General features: G+C 40.2%; 1 protein-coding gene across 2 annotated transcripts in view; it reads right to left on the bottom strand.

Annotated features, from left to right (window-relative positions):
* The window catches only part of tiam2a (TIAM Rac1 associated GEF 2a), an 81,731-nt gene extending 59,115 nt beyond the window's left edge, over window positions 1-22,616 (bottom strand). For both annotated transcript variants that reach the window (XM_061842924.1, XM_061842925.1), the window contains exon 1: window positions 22,209-22,616. The gene's annotated coding sequence lies outside the window, so the exon portion shown is untranslated. The remainder of the gene's footprint in view (window positions 1-22,208) is intronic.
* Window positions 22,617-23,411: the final 795 nt, after the last annotated feature.

The raw sequence follows: 23,411 nt of genomic DNA, 5'->3' as shown, positions 1-23,411 counted from the left end.
CAAATAAAATCAAACTCGACTGTTAAAGCACATTCAAAGTGTTTTAAAAAAAAAAAAAAAAAAAAAAAAAAAAAAAGTAAATGCATACACTGTCACCAAATATTGTGCCACTTTTTGGGCATACAAAAATCTGCCTTTAAGCTATGGCCGTGGCGTTGAGTCTGAAGCCCCCCTCCTTCCTTCTTCCCCTTCATCCCCCTGCTCTCCTCAATGGAGAGCCTACAGGCCATCTGCTCAGAGGTCAAGGGATCCCGGCGCTCTTTGACACACCCAGTGACCTGGCATTCTTCTCACGCTGCCCTTGAATAACTCCCACGCAAGCTTCATGTTTAGTCTGGCACTGTGTGTTGGGTCTGGAGCTAGGGATAATATTGAGTGGACCACACCTCAATTTTGTACAAACAGTGGGTTTAGGAAATTAATTTTCCTTAAAAGAAGCCTTTGTCAAAGGACAGACAGACACATTCTGATCGTTTTTGTCATTGAATCTAACCTTGAAGAAAAGTGAACCAGCAAGCTAGTGGCACAGCAGCTTGGCAAGCAGCACAATCCCCTTGCCCCCAGATCACCACGTAGCGATATGAAAAGGCAATCCCCCAATTCACCAGATAGTGATATCATGTAGTTTTCAAAAATCGACAACATTGCAGTGCTACGGGGGATTGGGGGGGTTGCAATACTTTATTGCGCTCCAAGGGAGATCATGAATGCAGAAAATAAAATATTGTATATAATCATTTATGGTGCAAAAGTAGAGGGCAGTGGTCTTCATGAGCTACATGATTTGTTGTTTTGTTTCGTGTCCATCGTGTGACCCATGCTGGGCTATTTACTGCACCAGCAGGACATTCAAAAGGAGGAGAACGTTGACGTTTGCACTCTATATTGCAGCAATACTGTATCTTGGGGAGGAGAATGCCAGAAATGATTGACTGTCGCCACTTGTTGTTTTAGTGCCTTGATGAGCAGCACTCTTGCAGCAGCCGTGCAAATGTCAGAGCTGGTCACTACCCATGATGGTGCCCTATAATTGGATGCTTGGCAGGGTGGTGTTGGTGGTTTCACCTCAGCAAGAAGCCTGAGCAAGAGTTGAGGAATCCATAGCTGGATGGGACTTAAGAACGGAGACATTTTGTATGTATATTGCGTATGTATTTCACTCGACTGTGGACAATACATTTGCTAGTTTACGTTGAATGGGAGTGACTTTGGCCACATCAGTTACGATTGATGCTAGAGGGACCTCCTACATAACTAATTCACACAACAAAGTGCATGCAGAAATTAATGTTTGACAGCTTTGGGTTTTATGGTTTGATTTTTGTAATATTTTTGTGACAGTGGCCTCTTAAACAATTTTGGCCTTGTGTATGTTACAGAAATACCAGGACTGACAAACAAATGCAGTCACAACGAATGACTAATCTACTCACACAGTAAACAACAACCAGTTGAGGCCTTTTGACTTAATGATGCTGCGAACTTGAAACAATGAGGTAATTTGTTATTACTACTGCCTGTTGACACAGTCGCACTGCTTTCTTCCTGTCAAATCGCATACTGGTGGACCAGCCTTACTACTTTCTCCCATGAGAGTTGATGAAGCAGCAGTGCTTTACAGCTTTTGTGTTTAAAAGCAAACTTATGCAAAACAGCATCCAGTTTTTGTACAACAAAACAAAGTTACTAAGGAAGAAGGTGCCAATCAGTAGGCCATCCCCTGCTCTTTTCTGTAATTCAAATCACATCATGGTGACAACTGCCATTGTATGAATCACTCAAAAAATATTGTGCAGTGGATACAGTTGAACCAATAATATAAGTATCCTTATAAATTTGATTCAGCACATGACTACTGTCCTGTACAAAAGTGACTTGTGGGGTGGGGGGGTGTTCAAACAAAAGAAGCACAGCCAATTAGCTATAACTGCATAAGTTTGTTTCTTGTATAACTGTAGTGGTGATGAGGCCAAAGAGTAAAATAACCAGAGCATATGCATCAATATATTTGATAACGTTCAAAATGGTGAAAGTCCATTCATTAACTTTGCTTACAAGACAACTCTGTGAAGGCAGAGCATCCATACACAAAAATAAAAAAATAAATGAAAAAAAAGATATGCACAATTACAGTCAAGTAGTGTTGTAAAGGTTTTGTTCGGACTCAGTGCAGTAACTCACACATGTAAACACCAGTGCATGTCAATAAGAAGATCCTAAAAAACAACGTGACCACTCCTGCCACCAGGACAGACAAAAGGGAGTGGGAGATAAAACAAGATGCCTTACCTCTGCTGCACCGGCCTTTAATCTAAAAGCTCTTTGAAGAGATTGCAAAGACGAAATCTCACTGCTATTCTGTCACCTCAAAGTGGATTCGACCTATGAAGGCTGGTTGAGTCTTAAAGCAACAGACACATGCTACATCGGGCTCACACACAACCACACGTGGAATCCCCCCCCCCTGCTCCAAGGCAAAGGCGAATCACGGTCCTCCTGGGGTAACCCTTGGTAACGGCACACAGGCAAGAAAAGCAGGCGAACAGTGAAGGAAAACTCAACAGAAGCACTCAGAAAAAGGAAGATTTTTTTTTATAGCTTCCATCAATTAAAAGCCTCGACTCCTGCCAGTTGTTTTTCCCTATATGGTACAGAAACCCTGCTTTTCCATTGGCTTGAATTTGAGAAGGATGCATGACTTGCTACCGCCAAGACAGTTTTCCATAGCCGTCTGAGACAACTGGGCGAGACAAGCAGGCGTGGAGTGGCTGCAGCGCTGCCTTACAGGCACTGGAGAGGGAGTGATGACTGGAGCCCTTGTGTGATCCGAAATAGCACAATGACTCCAGGAGGAGGGCAAGGTGGCCAGCTACTCGGGAGGCAGTCTGTGTGTGTGGTTGAACTGACAGGAAACAGTCTGCTACACGGCTTACCTCCTTGTTTCTTGGGGTCAAAGCACCAAACTGTCCAAGAAAAGGACTCCAAAGATTGCCTGCCAATGGAATTTGGGAGATGCTTTTGAAATGTTGTGACTAAGCTGTACCCTGGTGAATACGCTTTCAAGACTGCCAATGGTTTCAAACTCCACACATGCTTCGATTTGTCTATGGCTCACATAACTGTGGTCGCATAATTGAGTTGGGCCGATTTAGAGGGCCACAGCACAGCTCAGCACAGGACCAGTAGTTGATTTTTTTTTTTTTTTTTTAAAACAAAATGCCAAGTTCTATACCAGCTAACAACATTATTGCACGAGTCAGCTGGTTGAACATTACAGTTTATATTAAGACACAAAGCTGTATTGCTTTTTCCACTGTAGTCCGCCTGCACCAATGGTAATTTTGAATGGTTTGCTAGTGGAGGGTGCGTCCATACACTGGCGTTGAATGGGAGGAAATTAATACAAATGGTGACAATATAATAGAGGATTTGAAAGCAGTTATTTATTTTCACATTCCTCATTGATTTATTGGCTAGAGTCTATGTAACATTGGCATAATGTCATGCCAAGAAATGAAAGATTGATTTTTGTTTACCATTTCAAACCATGGCAAGAGAATTGGTACTGCATATGCTGGTGGAGATGTGGCTTTTTTTAAACAAGTGTGACAAAAACCCCTGAGCTCCAATCATGTATTATCTTCCCTAAAAAAATGATTTTTTTTCTCCCCAAACTCCTTTTCAAAGTCATCCTTGAACCACATGATATGAGCAGCTGTGAAATAGGCATCAATCAACCTGCTGCCTGACATGACAACATCAGGCCCAGCAGGACTCATCTGACCTAAACAACATTGTTCGGCATACGATAGATGTGGATGAGTCTGGGCCGCTCTCAAAGCCCTTTGTCTGCTCAAAGGTTAGTGAGTGGGGGACATGAAAAGACAGAAAGAAGGCAGTGCGCCACTGTGAAGCATATTCACAGAGAGCAGGTGCTCAAGCCATTTTATTCAGGCCAAAAGTTGAGACCCACCAGATCAATTACAAAATTCTGCAAAGACAAAAGCAATCCCTCCATAGCCAAACACAAAAGCTATATATTCTAAATGAAAAGCACTTGTTTTGTTACAAATTATATAAGTGAATCATGCTTTTTTTAGCATTAACCAGACAGACATGAGCAAATAGAGATATAAGGAATTGGGAACGTTCATTGAGAAGTGAAAATTAGAATTTAACCTCAAGTCTCCTTATAAATAAGAATATACATTCCAGTCGCCTGTTAATCTATACTACAAAAATCACAAAATAAATTAGTTTCTTTAGGCTTTTTTTTTTGCTGGATTAGTGTTAAACTGTTACAGCATGCAAATGCCTCTGTACATGTAAAATGTCACATTTAGTCAGACTACTTTCAATAATCCGTATTTAATGAAAACAAAATCCCAGGGGGGGTAATGCTTGTGGGACATGGCCTGACAAAATGGAGGACAGCTGAGGGAAGAACTATACAAATTCATTTAGCATGCTAATACTCCTCTCCCTGAAACAACATTGCTTGGAGCGGTTTATGAGGTGCCAAGTGGGACTGCAGTCTGACGTAATTCCCAAAAGACAATAAGTACGGAGGCCATAAATTGATTCTGATTGGTCATGGTTGCAAAAATGAGTACACTGCTACACCCACAAACAAGGATTAAAATCTCTGGAGTCTCCAGATGCTTCACTTACAGGGTAGTTGTTAGTGGGAATTGAGGAGTGAGAATTGAAGGAATTCACAAACCATGGTAGTTTAAATCTGGGTCAGGGGTCCAATCTTTTTGTGATTGAGTGAAATCCACTTAGCATATCTTTTATTTTTACCAATTAAGGTATTCATGCTCCATCATAAAAACGTGTGCGAGTCTCAAAATACAGTTAAGTGTGATATTCAGTGATCCATTCGAATATGTTTCTGCATATGTGTGGAGTATGTGCGTATTCAAGGTGACACAGGAGTGGATTTTGACTCCCGCTGCCTCCCACTCACAGATTTTGATCTCATTTTCCTCCAAATCCCGAGATAAAAATTGTACAGAATCCCGCGAAAACCATGGTTTCCATTCCCATCACGATTTCCACACCTGGTGACTAAGTAGTAAAAGTTCCCATTCCACCCTGCCCTAGTGACTTTTGTACCTGTTCCTCCCACTGGTTTGCTCCCGCTCCAACCCAAACTCATGAATCATAATAAAATTCACTCCCATTTGGCAAGAGAAAATGTCGCAGCCTCTAGTGTGTAAATCATGAGAGACTATAGGATTTTCTCTGAATTAATTATTATTATTATTTTTTTATGCTTTTCTAAGAGGAAACTAATGTGCACTCAGGTGCTGTGAGGGTCCATCCAGCTACTGCTACATGGGCTCAAGTGTGCTTTTAAAACTGCCATGACATTTTCAAATGGCCAAAAGAAGGGATAGGTTAACACTACTAAAGTGAAGTAGTGTGATGTCTCAGCCTGAAGGTATGGAGATTCAAATTGCCCAATTGAAGTTTATTGGGAGGCATATGTCATTTTTAATATTAAAGTATTATAGAGTATTCCTGAACCTACTCCAAAAGATACTGACCAGTACCTATTTTCAGCCTGATAAGTTATGAAACACCAGTCCTAAGAAAATAATGCAATTCACAGTTCACATCAGTACTAGTGCGGTACTTCAACTCATAACCCTTATTACGACAACATCTGTGTACCACATAGTTTTCTGTGCTAGTCACATTCAGCATTTGAAAAACATGTAAATTGGCTGGGGGGGGCATCCCATTCTGGTCACAGATTTGCTTGAGCCTATCCGCTAAATGTGGAAACCACGTGTGCAAAACTGTAAAACAAGTCAGCTGACTTCATGTGTATGCTACGCTAATGAGCATGACTACGGTTCAAGACCATGATGTTATGAACACAAACTTGCTAATAAAAATTAAAAATAAAATATGGCTTGTGTATTCAGACTAGTATTTAAACAGCAACATCAATTCCTTTATTTTTGTTGTATACTGAAGATTTTTGGCTTTCAGATCAAAAGATGAATGAGAAAAGTTCAGATTTACACCTTTTTAATCTAGGTGTGTTACATAACTCAGGACAGAGCACCTTTTGTTTGAACCCACCCACTTTTGAAGTAGCAAAATTATTGCAATGTGACTGAAGGGTAATTGTAGTGGCTCAGGTGTTGCCTTTTAGATTGCTTAAACATGAGTGCTTTGGGTTTCCCCTGTGAAAACTGCATTTGTTATTAAGCAAAGACCAGAGGTGTGTATGGGAGAAAATTAAACATTTTGTTGTCGTTTCCTCACCTGAAAAGTAGGTGGTTTTAAGCAAAAAGTGCTCTATCCTAAGTTGTTTGACACATCTAGATGTAAAATAAATAGCTTGAAATCAAAGATGGAATTCTGGACTTTAGTCTCATAACTTTTGCTCTGAAACCCAAATGCCTTCAGTATACAACAAAAACATGAATTGCCCCCACCCTTCCAATACTTTTGGAGGGAACTGTTTATAAAGTGTGTCCATATAGATTATTTATATGAGGCAGCATGGTGAAACAGCTATGGAGCGTTGCCCTCACAGTTCTGAGGACCAGGGTTCAAATCCCGGCCCTGCCTGTGTTGAGTTTGCATGTGCGCCTTCGTGGGTCCTCTCCATGCACTCCGGTTTCGTCCCATATCCCAAAAAAAAAAACCGCATTATTTGGAGAAATAACTGTAGTCTGACTACTACAGTTTTGGAGTCACTGGTCATATGATGCTTTTCCCACTATTTTGATTAAAGTCACTTTTTACTCAATTTTGGTCAAAATCAATTGTGATTTTGAAAAAAACCCGGAACTACTAACCCCAGAGCTTAGTTTAAAACCACATTTATTTCCTTTTATAGTTTGACAGTTGTACACAATGTAATTAGGACTGTTGTTCACATTATACAATGTAAATAGGATTACCAGTAGTCATCTCTTAGAACTCCACAACTCAGATTCATACACACATAAATAATAAAATGAAGAATTGCATTACAAAACAGCTCACAAAAGTATGTGGCAATATTTTCCCAAAATTCTGAGATGAGCAGCACATCTGAGCTTAGTTGTTTCACACCTTTGTCACATTGTTCACTTTAGCATGGAACCAAAGCAAGACCACGGGGCTGCTTTGAAGAAGATAGAGAGAACATACTAGGAATGAATGTTGTTGATAAAGTAATTGAGAGTGAATGACAGGCCATGGATGTGAAACATGGAAGCACAAGGTCAGATAAACGGTCAGATGGAAAGGAAAAAAATGCAAACAGCTTCTATGTCACATAGCTCCATATCTCCTCACTGATAAAGTGATTGAAAAACAAAAAGTGTTTCACATGGAGTGAAGTGAAAATATTAACTGATTTGCATCCTCCATTAATACAGTAACAAAACCATTTCATTGTCATGATTCTAACTTTATTCGGTTCATGTGGGTTCCTCCACTGGAATTGACTGTCAGTGCTTTGTGAGTATCATCTATCACACTGTAGTGTGAGGTAGAGTGAGTAATAAGATTCACTTACTCATTAGCAAAGCCACCGTACTATGCTACGGTGAGACGCGCGCCAAGCTTTTCACGGATGATCCATCACAGATCATTTCGCTGTGCACCACAATGAGAGTTTGCTGCTGGGGGTCCAACACTATTGCCAAAGGTTTCAGAGCAACAATGGAATCATGGGGATTAGGGAAAAGAAGAGCCACATGCAGAAATGGTAACTCAATATTACAAACGTGAATGAAAATGTCACAAACGCTCCAATGCATTGAGGCATTGATAACCTATTATGATGCACCACAAATTTAGTCCAGTCCACTGATGGGTTGACATATTAAGAGGACAATGGAAAAAAAAACTGAAATCTGAAATTAATTGGTTAATGGAAATATGGCAAAGCATGGGCTTAAATGAAAAGCATATGAGGATAATAAAGACAAAAGATGAGGGAGTGTGCATGAAATCATGGACACTATCAATCAGTTAAAGTGTCCCAGAGAGGAAGTAAAAAAGCTAAAAGGTCTTTCCAGCCCAAATGACACGTGGCTGTTGCATACCACAGTATCTGGGGTACTGAACCAAACCTTGTGTGGCTTTGTTCCAAAACAAACACTTGCTATGCTAGCAGATATTGCACTTGCACACCCAGATGGTTTGAAACTACACTGTATGACATGTTTGTGTGTGTCTGAGGGAGAGGGGGGGGGTCTCATTCATCATTTGTTCCAGACATGAATTAATCCCTCTCTGCGTTCTTGAGGAATTGTGACGCCAGCAGGGGTTTGCACTTGTGCTCACACACTGACAGGTCCCTAGAATCAGCTTTACTTGGAACCCAGCTAAAACCATATCCCAAAATCCAGACAGGTACTGGTGAATCACTGGAACATGAACCAAAATTAATAAATAAATAAATTTAAAAAATGAAGACAAGAGGGCAGGTTACTGTCGTGGTCAAGGAGAGACGTACATTCTAGTTGATCTAGCAATGGCATTCTTTTTATGGCCTATTTTGACCAATAAGCAGATCAAAGCCAGGCCAAACGTAACATGAAATAATCTCTTAGGGATCTAACTATGGCCACAGGCAATGACCTGGAAAACCAAAGCCATGAAAGTCAAGAGTTAAGTAACCTCGGCAAAGCCAAGTGACCCGTCGAAGTGATGGTTGCTAGCTCAGCACTTTCATCAGTCACTTGTGCCAAAATCTTAGTGAGAGAGTGAAAGGTAAAATGATGCAGTGAGGCTATTACGGGCAGTTACATAGTCTGGGCCTGCCTGCTTGCTTGCTTGCTTTGCTCATTATGCTCAACGTCACAATAACAAAATGCTGCTGTTCACTGGCCTTTAGGGGCCATTACCACATTGGCAGGTCTACATGTGTGTACAGCATCTGTCAAATTACTGCATTACCATTATAATAGCATTTTGAATCTAATACTTCTATCAAAAGCCTATCAAATGATAAATAATTCACAGAATGGATAGTTTATTGCAGAAAGACAACCACTGCTTCAGAAAAAGCATTTTGTACAGTGGTGACAGTTTGAAGTTTGATCGACCAATTAACTGCTGGGGTCTGCGTGACTAACACCCAGTCTGTTACTACAGCATTATTTGGTGTCCTCAATTTTCATTAAATTGTTACAGAACGTAGCACGAACTATTTCGCATTTTCTCTTATTCAACAGAGTTCCATATTTATAAATTTAGGGCATTTCTGTAATGGAGTATCAATCCAACTACAAACATTATTGAAGACAGGGACTACATGATTTTTTTTTTTTTTTTCCAAAATCTTAATTTTCAAATGTAATGATTTATATTTTGAAAGCCCATCACTCACTTGTGAGACAACTAGACAGAGCATGACTAATTTCAGAGTTCAATGCAGCCAGACAGGCAGCATGCAATAGATTGTGTGCTAACCAGCAGAGTCCCAGGATCATCACATGGACCTATACCAGAGTCCCATATATACAGGACCACGGTCTGGATCGTTACATAAACATCCGTTAGGTGAGAAAACATCTTGGCCATCTGGAATTAAGCATGAGAGTTTCCCACTGAAATAAAATCTAACATACTTACTGCTACCTCCAGTAAGAGAGCACCCTACTTAAAAAGTACAGCTCCCAGTCATGATTTAAAAAAAAAAAAAATAAAAAAAAAAAAAATGGAAAAAGTAGCCACCCTCCTACATCAACAGCTATCTGCTGGAAGAGAGGAACTGACAACCTAAGCACAGTGTTGCTCAGGTAAATGCTGAAAGCAATATATACCTTTATGGAATCATCACTCCTGTGATCAAACGCTGTGGCTTTATTGTGGCTTCAAGCTGAACTCAACATAATATACGGTACGACTTATCAGGCATATCAACAGGAGGTTTATGACTCAGATAAGGCAGAAATGTGAGCATCCTGGAGCAGCTACGATCGGCGATACAGCTGGTTCACGACACACACCCAAATGCACAGTCATGTGATTCCACTCAAGGCCACACTGGATGTATAAGTCAACATGTTGCAACAGATCTGAATAAAAGTCCTCTCCAAATAAAACCCAGTTTGAGTCATATCTGTTTTCCTTGCTTTGATTGACTATGTTTAATAGAATTCCATAGAAGGTTGCTTGATAAATGTGGAGAATTTTTTATGAGAGAAATGAAAGGTTGCGCAGAGACTCTGGTAATGGGTTTTAATAATCCTGTTCACTGGTCTGTACTAGTTTGGTGATGTATGTGCACCAGTGTATTGGCAGTGTGAACGTGATGTTTGTCCAAGAGTCAACTAATCCTTCTTTCCGACAAGAGGAAACCGATTCAAATCTTAGTATTTTAGAGCTGTCTGAAAACAGTCATAACAGCTGGAGTTAAGATTGGGTTTCACTGCAGGAATTATCACAAGATATTAGCTGGGAGCCGCCATCACCTATAATCCATAGCAGGTGCTACACAAAGCTGTGGTGTGTTTAACTAGCAGCATTAAAATAAATGGAACAACCAAAGGCTACAGTTTTCTAACCAAAACCATTTTTTGACACAAGTGGAGTCACGTGAAAAGATAACCATTTGCAAAACAATTTGATTTACACACTTCAACTGGGGTTTGTCTAAGAGGATTGCAGACATACAGTACTGATAAGCTTTTTCGTGCGTGACATGACTCCGATAAGGGGCAAACTGGGGCATATGTGTGGCACTTTTTGCTGATGTGATTAACGGAAGGTCTATGCTAAACTCCTATAATCCGATCCATATTTCGAGGGACCAGAATGTCAATAAGAGTCCTGGTCATTATGCAGTCATCATCCAGACTGAACAGAGAGAAACAAAAACCTCAGTCTAAAATCGAGAGCTTTTTTGACACCCCCTAAAAATTGACCAGGCCTTAATGATTAAATAGTGAAAGAAGTTCCAGAAACGTTAGAATTAGCAGTCGAGGGCCAGATGTGGTAGCCTACTGATGTCCCACAGGAGCCTGTTGGTGGGATTTGACAGGCAGATGCACTACCAGCAGGGGTCATGAGAGGTCAAGCTGTTCCATTATGAGAGGACAAGGGTGGTATTTATTCACTACGCCCCTCCCCCTCCTAAACGGGGTGGGTTTAGAAGGGAATACAGATGGATACTTAACCCTTGAGGTGAACGACTGATTACAAACCATCCTCTGTCCTCCTAATCTTCTGGTGGACATGCTACAAACCCAGAGGTTCAAGGAGAAAAAGGCAATGTATAATTTTGATGGGGAAACAGACATTTTGCACATTATCTCACTTCACAATGATGAAAAAAAAAAATGGACCCCTGGGGCAAGAAGGGGAAACAGATACACAGTACTTGAACAACAATGATTATCATGGCAAAAAAAAAAAAAAAAAAAAAAAAAAAGAAACATTGTGAAGCTGCATCAACATGTTTATGATACAGCATTGTAAAGAACTTCTGGTATTTTTCATGCCGTGTATGTATTATGGCCCTAGGCCCCCAGTGGCAGGGCAAAGCATAAAGCATGGTTTGCCAAAAGTCACACAGTGAAGATTATATTTTTAAAATAAATAAATAAATAAATAAAAATCAGAAAGGCGAAGGGATTACCTTGCAGATGGTTAAAATTGTCACTTAAGTCCCCCCCAAGGCAACAGCAAACTAAGATAAAACCTCTCTCCTTGTTGGCACTAACTAATCCAACTTGGGTACACATGAAGGAGAATGCAAACTAAGAGTATTCACCAGAGTTTTACTTTTAAAACTAGACCTCTCATCAGTAAGCGAGCAAATGAATCAGAGAAACGGAAAATCCAGTGAGAGTCATGATACGAAAGCCCATTAATATAACATGACTGCATGAATACAGCTTTCACTGGGGCCCTTGAACCCTAACAACCGTATCGACTGACAGGAAAACCCAGATCCTGGCACGTCTCTTCATTGTTATTATTAGCCCAAGACTATGCATATCAGCATGGACGTGTGCACCATAAAACATTGTTATTAGTGCACAAGAAGGCAGCCACAAGTTTCCAAGTGGAGGTGAGGCACAGACCACAGGGCTTGCCGCTGGAGCCCTGCAGTAGCACACAAAACTATACCTGAGGACTTCTAAGACAGGGCAATAAACTCAAAAGAAAACAGTTACCGTAATTTATCGTTTAATGTACATTTATTCCTCACGAGAAATTTTCAAAAGGCAATACTGCGCGTTATACATAGGTATAAGGGAAAATGACCAAAAATTCATTTCATAAATGTCTGCTGCATTACAGAAGTTTTGAAAACGCTGTAAACCTTCATTCCAATATAACAGGTTTATGTATGACTGCATACTCTATATGTAAGGTTGTGCTCATAAGTTTAAATGCCCTCGCAGAATTAGATATTTTTTTATGCGAATGATGACTGAACAATAGCCATTCATTTCTTTATAGTTTTGTTTAATGATAGTGCATTTTGAAATGCTTGACAGTTTAATTTGAATCCCATTAAATTTAATTGAATGTGCTTCCCTTGGCAAAGATGAACACAACTTTTTTCCTTTAATCAATGTTTGTCTGTGAATTTCAAAATAGGAGCAACTAAATAAAGTATTGTGTTCAAAAAAAGTGCTTAGCTTCAGAAAGGGTTTCCAGAATTTGAGGTCAATTTTACTGGCACGCATTACACACAAGAAATCGCGGTATCATAATTATTATTATTAAGGGTTCAGTTGTTTGTTAGACAGAGGCAGATATCTGAGGCTCCAAAAATTCCAACAATAAGTGATGTTAAATTAAGACCATTACATTTTCATTGTATAAGCAGGAATGATTCATTCCAAAAAGGCTGGGGATTCAGAGGAAAAACACAACATATTACATATTTTTTTTAATTGATAAAGATCAGTAGTAATAATAAATTTGATTATTAAACTTACTATTTATTCGACTACCAAAACTCTACTTTAAACACAACTGAAAGAATTAAAAAAAATTGAATTATATTTAAAAAAATGGGGGGGAAAAAAAATACAAATTGCCTAGTATAAATATTTATCAAAAAGAAATCCTGGCATTTAGTAAAAAATAATCTTGGCAATCCAAATTGACCAAAAACATGAAATAGTTTGATTTTCATGTCAGACAGAGTGGACGAAACATTTTGTCTTTTCGTGCAAAGCAGTCACTGTATTTGCTCTTCCTGCTTTGTGGGCCTTGGCCCCTTAGGGGCAGTGTGGTGCGAAGCATGCATTGAGCCACATTTTTACGTAAAAAAAAAAAAAAGGCCATGATAAAGTTTTATTAAACTTTAATACATTAGTAAGAATATATGCCTTTGAGTATTGTTATTTTACCCACCTGTATGTGTTACTATGGCGTTTCTGTGTGAATATTCATTTTGAAGGTTTTTTTGCTCCCAAGATCAAATGCTAATTTTAACATGGGAGTCAATAGGTTTTTCCATTAACTGTTTAGCTAAAGATGGTGATTTCTAAAACAATGTATTTAAATATAGCCATCCATTTTCTTGACCACTTATACTCAAAGGTCGCAGGAGCGTTGGAGCCTATCCCAGCTGTCAAGAGGCAGAAGGCAGGGTACACCCTGAACTGGTTGCCAGCCAATCGCAGGGCACATAGAGACAAACAGCCACACTCACAATCACACTTAGGGGCAATTTAGAGTGTCCAATTAATGTTGCATGTTTTTGGAGTGTGGAAGGAAACTGGAGTTCCCAGAGAAATCCCACACAGGCACGGGGAGAACATGCAAACTCCACACAGGGAGGGCCGGGATCGAACCTGGGTCCTCAGAACTGAGAGGCTCCAGCTGCGACGCCATGCTGCCCTATTTAAATATATATATTATTGAGAGTAATTCTTTTACTTTTACCATAGGCTTCAATTAGGGTGTCTCTAAACATCTATAAAATTTTAAAGCACGCCCAGGGAGGGCAGAATAACATGACGTGCTTGCTGCAAGCAAAATGGTACATTCAGGATGCTTTTACAATGTGGAAACTTGCATACAAAGCTCACGCTGCTGCCAATTATTGTTTTTCCTTTGATCACAATCATCATCATCATCATCGTCCTTTTTATTATTGTGAGACCCCAAAACAGAAATGATTACATTTGGATGAAACACTCATCCCTACAACACCCTTCATTTCATCCCACTTGGATGCCAATCGATTCATCAGTCACATAACTCATTTGTCAACAGTCATCACATCATTGACTTAGTGAATATTAAGAAACATAAAAGTCATTTAACTACTTGAATTCATATAGCAGGACGGTGAACCACTGGTTAGAGAGTCTGCTTCACAGTTCTGGAAACCAGGGCTTAAAACCCAGCCCTGCCTGTGTGGAATTTGCATTTTCTCCCAGTGGCTTCCTCACACATCCCCGAAACATGTATTAATTGGAGAGTCTAAATTCCCCTTAGGTTTGATAAGTGCAAATGGTTGTTTGTCACATGTGGTCTGTGATTGGCTGGCAACCAGTTCAGGTGTAGCCTCCCTCCTGCCCAAAAATAGCTGGGATAGGCTCCAGCAGTCCAAAAACACCTGCGAAGATACGAGAGTCAGAAAATATTATATATTATCTATTGCTTTCGGGTAGTCCCGTGGGGGATCGCCACACAGCGTGCCATCTTTTTCCATGTAAATACACACACATACATTATATATATATATATATATATATATATATATATATATATATATATATATATATATATTTATTTTAATTGGACACTCTAAATTTCTCCTAGTTGTGAGTGCGACCGTTGTCTGTCTCCATGTACAGTGCGATTGGCTGGCAACCAGTTCAGCGTGTACCCTGCCTCCTGACCGTTAACAGCTGGGATAGGCTCCAGCACTCCCACGACCCTTGTGAGGATAAGTGGCTCAGAAAATGGATGGATTTATTGTTTAAGTGCACGCGCACACACACACAAGAATTTGGGACGTTGAAAAAAAAAAAAAAAAACTCCCTGGTGATCAATTACTAACCACTTATTTCAAAATTACTCCATTAAAAGTTTTTATAGTTTGTTTGATCATAGAACATTATCCAAATATTCACCATGTTTGTGGTTTTTTTAAAGAATGAGACATTCATAAAAGGTGAATCATAATGTTCCTGACTGACAAGTTTGTTCTTGTATTAGAAGGATTGTTTTCCCTTTTTTTTTATATCTATATTTTTGTTCAACGTGTCAATGCCGGTAGACACTGGTGTGAGGTCATTTCTTTCTCAGAGATGGAACTCTCCACAAGTGAGCCACAGCAGCCGTTATTTATCCACACACAGTGATTTCCCAACACACACACACACACACGAGTTGTTAGACTGATTTTGCACATCCCTTGTAGTCGTGAGTCATGTGTTCCACTCTTACCCCAGTCAGTCTAAGCTGTAGACACTTAGTAACATCTGGAAAAGCCACCAAATATGTTTCCATCCTCTAGCTCGTGTCATCTATACCAAACAGCCAGATAGAGAAGTTGGTGAGCTCATTGAATTATTGGTAATTGCAGTATCTCTGTCAAAGAGACTGACGTAAGGTGTGATCAGCAAGAAGCAACAGGACCAGATCAGCATGGAAATAAAGCAGTCCACTCCCTGGGTTGTAGGACCTTTAATAACATTAGCACAGAGCTGCTGACAAATTAGAAGTCAGCTTCTTCAGTGACTGTTGAATGTCAAATGCCATAAATAGCCTTGGCGTCGCCTGCAAAGACAGCATATCTGCATGAATGTTTGATATTTACAATAGCTTGAACAAATGGCTGCTGCCCATCCATTTAATCACAACCCGAGCTATGACCTAGACGTTTGAACCCAATTTGATGTGTTTTAGGATATCTGTACAAGAATTGCTGCATAAACATTGCAAATGGAAACTTTTAACATTGAATTTGATCTTCTCTGCTTTTTAGCCATGCAGGTGCGGTGTGTAAGTGAGACACTGAAGGAGATGGGTCCCTCCACTTGGGCAGACAAAGCAGACCTTTGGTTCTAATATCTCATGCAATAATAGGGAATAGATCTAGATGCTTCTGTTTGATAAGAAACTTTGTGTACCCTTTGGGCATCATGTAAGGCTGGAACGGGGAGCTTACTGCCTGTGGCCCAGACACAAAAAGAGAATTTCATCAGGGCCACCGTGCAATTCGAAAAACATCTCAGAGGAACAGTTATAAAAAGCCTAAATAAAACATCCAATCCGCAATGCAGAATACATAAAAGAAGCTTTCATGATTGCATCATTTTTGTCATACATTAAGTATAGCTGTCAAGAGAACTTCAGGAAAAAGGTTCCCACCCAATGATATCAGGCAAGGTGCCCCTGTGATGCACACTGCAGCGCTTTTATCCCTGGTGACTCTAAAAACAAGATGAAAGATGAGTGTTATTGTAACATACTTTGCAATGAGCTAACATCCTCTTCAGTCTGACAGCTGAGGCCTGTCAGCCAAACAAGGCTTGATGATTGTATCGCTCCAGGAAACACGATATTTGATTACATTCACCCACCCACCCCTTTTTTTTAAGGAAAGAGTTAATTGAGCATGTTCAAGGAGTCAATACAGGATAGCCAGGGACCTAACAAAACCAGAATGTTTACATTGGTCATACGCCAAATGACTGAACCAACATGACAAAGCTTGGGGAACAATAAATCAAGAAAAGAGATTATCTGGCTAGGAGATCAAGCCACCTACTGCTCAAGTGAAGAGTGGCCTGGACTGCAGGAGGAGTGCTAATGAGGGTCTTCAATATTGTAATGAAACAACCACTACCAAAGTGCCTCCCAAAACCTTCTCACAAAAGAGAACATGATGTCTTGCGCTGTTAAACAACTGAACAGGTAAAATTACCACAGTTCCCACTTAATGGTCTCAGTAATCTCCACTCACCATCAACAAAGGTGACGGAAATAATCACAAAATGTACTTTTCCTTTCGGCTTGTCCCGTTAGGGGTCGCCACAGTGTGTCATCTTAGATGAACGCATATTTGTTTTGGCACAGTTTTTACACCAAATGCCCTTCCTGACGCAACCCCTCGTCACAAATGTACTTATACATACAAAAACAGACTTGATTTAAAAAAAAAAAATCCCTTCAGCATTTTATTTCTTTGAATATACAGTGGTCCCTCCACTTATGAACGTCTCTGTTAACAAATTCAGGCTACGAAACGCCTCAGTAGAAAAATATTGTCTCTTGTTACAAAGGAAAATTCAGGATATGAAAGGGAAAAAAAATAGGCACTGTATTCGCAGACCCCAAATTCCACCAAACGTAAACATCGTGTATCTTTGTTTGTGTGGTGCAATAAAGCTTTCTCACATTGTAGAACCTTCCTAGCATCCCATTGGCTAGGCGGGACGTCAATCTTTACCCATGATCCTTTTCGTTTCCCTTGGACACTAAACTATGACCAAATCAAGCTAGTGCTGTCACACACTGCTAAAGTACAACTTTTTCTGGAGTTTTTCAGTTGTGTTTTTTTGCAGGCTTATACATCTTTATTCGCTATGAGCCCCAAGAAACTTTAGTGGAATAAAGTTGTGTGCATGCGTCTATTCGTATATTTATTTTCTCTCAGCTGTCTAACTTTTGCCTCCTCTTCTGTCCTCCACAATGCCTCTTGCTTTTCACACACCCTTCTCTTTGCATAGTTGCCAATGCCAAAGGTAAATGAACACCCATCCATTTTCTTCAGCGCTTATCCTCACAAGGGTCACAGGAATGCCAGAGCCTATCCCAGCTGTCAACAGGCAGGGTACACCCTGAACTGGTTACCAGCCAATCACCCATTATGTACTTCGAATGCTTACTTTAAGATGGGGGGCTTGGAAAGAACTAGGCTATTTACATGTAAAAAGTGCTTCTCCTAAAAAATTCCCATTACCAAATGACTTTCAAAACCAATTATTTCCTAAGTACGGGTACCACTGTAATTAATGCATTATTGTCAACAGCCATGTGCATGAGGAGGTAAATCAATGAAATTGTACAATTCAGTTGTAAGAAAGAAAAAGAATAGGCTGGAGGTCTGCATGCTACTGAGCAACATTGTAACTTGTTTGTGGTTGGCATTTTAGCTCCACCAAAGCCAAACAACAATGGGAAAATAAATCTGAATGCGCACCTAAATTGAATGGTTTAATCATTGTCTCAAGGTCTACCCCTCTACAAATCAGTATGTTTTATGTAATTATGCACAGAAACAGATAACTGATTTCCCTTGGTGGAAGTAATTCAACCCTGTTAGACGTAAGGTATTGGCTGACTTTCATGCAACTAGTGGGGAGTTAATGCTCCCCTTCACAATCACCGTACGACAAGCCCTGGCTGTCGTGCGCCATCTATATTATGTCATCTGAGACAAGCGACAACAGTCTCTGCTGTGACTCTGAAAATAGATCCACAGATAACAGATGGCCAAAATACCATCATTCATGCCAAGAGGTTTTGCAAATACATTTGAGTTGAACGTGTTACACAACAGATAAAGTGCACATTTCCTATCGTTTTATCTTGAAGATGGAAAGTTAATCCAGTCAATCTCCACCCAGTGATGAGCAGGTGGGACATGCTGGTGTAAATGTGAATTTGCACCATCCATCATAGATGAACAATAGAAGACAGCACCAAGTAGAACCCTTGCAGTGAGCACTTTGGCTGGCGCACCATCTGTGTTTGCCTTTCCAATAAAGATAGTTAGTGGCACCTGATGGCGTCTGAACCAAGGAGGCCTGGGTCAATCATAATTGCTCATCACAGATCGACGTTAGCAAGCTTTGGGTCACGAGTGCGCAAAAGGGACATTTCCATATAAACAAGATTTGTGGTTTAGCATAATGAATGAATAAACATTTTAAAAAGGAAAGCTATCTGAAACACAAATGTGCTTCAAAATCACTATCTTTAGCAATGTTTGCCATCGTCAAGGAAGCCATCAACATCCTATATGAGTCATTAAAACAGCATTTGTTCCCATTTCCATATTGTTCAGTTCCATTAATCAAAGCAATAATGGTTCCTTCGGGTACACTAATTGTATTGCAACTGACATGAGCACCAGTTCAAAAAAAAAAAACACTAAAGGCTTTTTCTGTGGCGCTACTCATACTGGACATAATATAAAGTACAATTGCACAAACTGATGCAATATAGAGCAATATAAAAAAGACGGTACAAATTTGAATTGACACCAAGAGATTTGATAATTTAATGTTTAATATTTTGGCTCCAGTTTTCAATAATGTTTCACATTACTGCACTAACCAGAGATGTTGATTATCTAATTTGACTACATAACCTAGGAATGCCTCCCAGTATGACTGGAAACTAGGACCACAATTAATTCATTTATAAATTTCCATCTCTAAGAACATCACTCATTACTGATTGCCATCATTTTATTAACTCAGATTAAATTTTGATAGTTTTTGTAATCAGAACACATCAGAGGCTGATGATGTAGATGGTGAGTCGCTGAAAAGAGGGGGGGGGGGAGAGAAAAGCTCCCTCCCATCTATTTTCCCCCTACCTACAGCGACTCCAATCGTCCACCTGGAACCTTTAAATCCTGCACCAAGTGACAAATGGATAAAGCCGCCACCCTGGTTCAGTCTTCATTTTCTTTGCACAGTTTACAGACTGTCCTTTTTTTGCAGGTGACCCTGAAGGGTGCTTTAATCTGCCCCAAAGGCTTGAGGCTGTTAAAAAGAGCACGATTGGGTGGTGCACCTTGTTCTGCTGGATCAGACCTCGCTGCTCCACTGATCCTGGACAGAAGGTTTCCGTTTGTGCAGCAGCAGATACACAAAGTGCATCTTAACCGAGTAAATCCTTTCAAAGTGGACACATGCGTGAGTCCGCAAGCACAGCTGCAACAAAAACTTTTAAATAAAGTTTCAGTCACTGAATTATGCATCAAGTAAAATGTGAATATTACTTTACTGCCATTAAAAGCCATGACAGCACTATCAGGGTTGTGTGCAAACCAAGGTCAAAGCCAGTCATGTGTCTTTTAGGTGACCTTCACTTGCTAAATGACAAGACGTGGTCCAAGATGCTGTCAGCACCAGCCTCTAGTTAGGCTTCTTTTTATAGCAACCTTTCCAGATGCTGCTGCGTGAACAAGACAAATAGAATCCAAACCACAGTAGCAGAAAATAGAAACACGCGAGTCGCCATCACACTGGTCTCACTCCACCATCTACATTGCAAATTTGCAAAAAAGAACCTGGAAGCCATAAAAGTACAATGCATTACAACCATTTTGTCCTACTGGATTAATGTTAACTCACTCTGGAAAATGGGTGCACCACCTCCACCTTAGAGGACGCCACCATGTGACAGCGAGCACAGATGTTAGCCATGCCTGAAAAGTCATATGCACACCTTGCCATATATGGAGAAAAATGCAGAAGGGAGAAGACATGAAACATTGGCGACTTCAGAATTAACGGCGACTCAAACTTCCTAATAGACTGCAGAAGCGCTGGAACAATCCCAAAAAAATCTTCCTGGCCACACAGACCATCAGGAGAAGAAAAGTTATTTTCCATCATCCATTAGCCTGCACCACCATGCATAATTCACACTAAATGAAGTGACATAGAAAAAAAAAGGAGCAATTTGCAAAAAGAAAGTTTATGTGGTAATGATGTCACTGTTTCAAGTTTCCATGACCACCAACGAAGAAAGATGGCTGAAAGGACAGCCCTCTTTTGTCGTGAGTCAATATATTTGACAGCAGAAACTCCTCCTGCTGTCACAAAAAGAGAACAACAAGAAACAACAGATGCTTTCCACTAGAAGGAAATTATGGGTCACACTCAAATCGCAGTCACAAGAAAAAAAATGAAATACAAACATCGTGTTCCGTGTGGTGGATAACATTTCCTTGCCACAAAAATGTGAACCGCATAGACAAAAATAAGAACACGGTGCCACAACTTCTGACCCACCAAGTATAGTTTCCACAGTTAAAACAGGGAGCACACAAACAAGAAATACAACAATTATGGAAGTCGATTACCATTTCTCTGTGGTCCATTAAACAAGCAGAACCAATGAGGTTGGTCCCTCCTCTCAGACACTGTTTAGTAGCTTACTGTGGAACTCGTGCCGGCTCAAGCTAATTCCAGTACAAATGAGGTAAACAGTATTTCCACAACTCCAATGCCTCAAACTGATCACTAATGATGCTAATTAGGAAATAAATACCCCAAAGGAGTGACTCAGCACACACTCCTGGGTGGCGTCCAAGCAGAACCTTTCAAGAGAATACTCCCCAATCATGAGCCAAGCGCTTTTATTTTTGCATCCGCCAAGCCACGTTCAAAAGGTAGGACTGCCCCAGTTGTGGGTTGCCATGGTGAGAGGGGGGCAAAATGCCATTAGGCACCTCTTCATGGCTGTTTGCTGTGGTCAGGCAACCCACTCGGGAGGGAGGAGTACCCTTTTGTTGGCCCAGTATGGGGCTTGAGGGCCCTTTGGGAGCAGCACACGGCCTAACAACAATGCTCTCCATTCCCAACTAAATCAGTCTAATACAACTCGTGGCCATGTAATTTGACTGACTTGAGTGCCAGCCAGTGCTCCCATAAAATCAAAGAGATTGACATCACTGTGGGCTACATGTTATTTACCTTTAAAGTTACATTTTGAATGCAATAACATCCATCCGTGAGTTGTTTTTTTTTTTTAAATCAGCTTGAATAGGGTAAAGGAGAAGGGCAACCCTGGGCATATCATAAGAGACTCGCAGGACAACAACTATTTACAATCACATAAACCCATGGACAATTTAAATGTAACTAGAAATCCGATTTTTTTTTTTGGAGGGGGTGGACCCTATTACAGTACACAATACAACGACAATTTTAAAATTGTATAAATTTTCAAAAAAAAAATGCTAACATCCAAGGAACGGAGTGAATCCGAGTGTGTACTAAGTGAAGGCAGAGGCAGTTACGCGAGTGTAACTTTCTTGAACTAAAACTGCGCTAGGACACTTGTTGGTCAAACGTCGTTGATCATGTTTTTCGTAAGGAAATGCAAAAGTTCTAATTAAACTAAACGTATTGGATCACATTTCGAAGAATATTATATCTTATTATACTGGCGACGTGAAACGATATTTTCATTAGATGGCGCCGGACAACGGTGATGGTAAAAATAAGTTGTACACTCACCGGTTAGTGTTTGCTCCGCTCGAAAATTCTGTTAGCCTCCTCAACGCGTCGACACGCAAGTTTGTCGGATTTCGAAAGATTACAAAAACAGGTTGGCTCCGTATATGTTAGTTCCACGATCGGTGTTGCTTCCAGACGGGACTGAGTGCGTGGAGACGAGTAAAGCGACTCCTCCCAGATTTAGTGGGCTTGAACTCCTCCTCCCTGCCTCGGGCAGCGTGAAGGGGGAAGAGGCAGCCAGAGGGCCCGGCTACTCGCTCGGTTTCTCGCGGTTCACGTTCATCGAGACACGCCGTCAACGTATTCACGATTTTTTTTTTACGTGTTCGCGTTCATATTCATGACTCGCAGAGATGTCCGGCGCTTACTTTCCACAGCTGTCCCCAAAACAGCAAATGGAAATCCAAAGGTGTTCGTAATTGCCTTAATTACGACTCCATTCCATTTCAGTTTTGTCGTATTTTTTTTTATATATATATACATACATATACATGATAAGTAGTAGTAATAGTGGGTGAAGTTGCAGGTTGAGGTTTTCCCCATTTGTTATTTTAGGATTATACATTGAATCTATGCAGTGTCCTGGACCTGCCTTTTTTTTTTTTAATCATGTAATTGGGGATTATTAGGAAGATCAAATGAGGACTGGGAGATGGACTTGAGTACATTTTTGTGACTTCATTTTTTTTTTCTGTAAACCTAATTAGCAACATGACCAGCTACGGTATCCACTTTCTAGTTTCCTTAGAAATGGACAAAAATGAGGGCCAAAAACGTTTGTGTAAAGAGAACCTTTGAATGCAGTTGCAAAAACATGATGACAAACTGCCCATATCAACTATGGTTTCTACACAATTCAAACATTTCTCACCGCATAACCTTTTAAATGATATCCAACATATATTTGATCAATCTGTTTGACTTAAGAGTAGTGAACTGAAATGTAAAAAATTAAAATGAACTATGTACTGTATGTATAGTACATTTTTAACCTTGCTGAATGTACCTTTTACATTCAGTGAAGTCTTCAGGATTAATAATCTATCCACCCCTTTTTTTAGTTCTTTGTGGTTTTGCTGCATTGTGCAGTCTTGGGCCACCACTAGCATTGTTTTTATGAGAATTTTCCACAGTAGTCACTAATATAATCTTATTTAACAGTCACCCGAATCAATATGCAAAACTATGTAAAGAAGGAACAAC

Source organism: Syngnathoides biaculeatus, chromosome 15, assembly GCF_019802595.1.
Source record: "Syngnathoides biaculeatus isolate LvHL_M chromosome 15, ASM1980259v1, whole genome shotgun sequence".
NCBI lineage: Eukaryota > Metazoa > Chordata > Actinopteri > Syngnathiformes > Syngnathidae > Syngnathoides > Syngnathoides biaculeatus.
The sequence above is the reverse complement of the archived record's forward strand: the minus strand, read 5'-3'. Positions and strand labels throughout refer to the sequence as shown.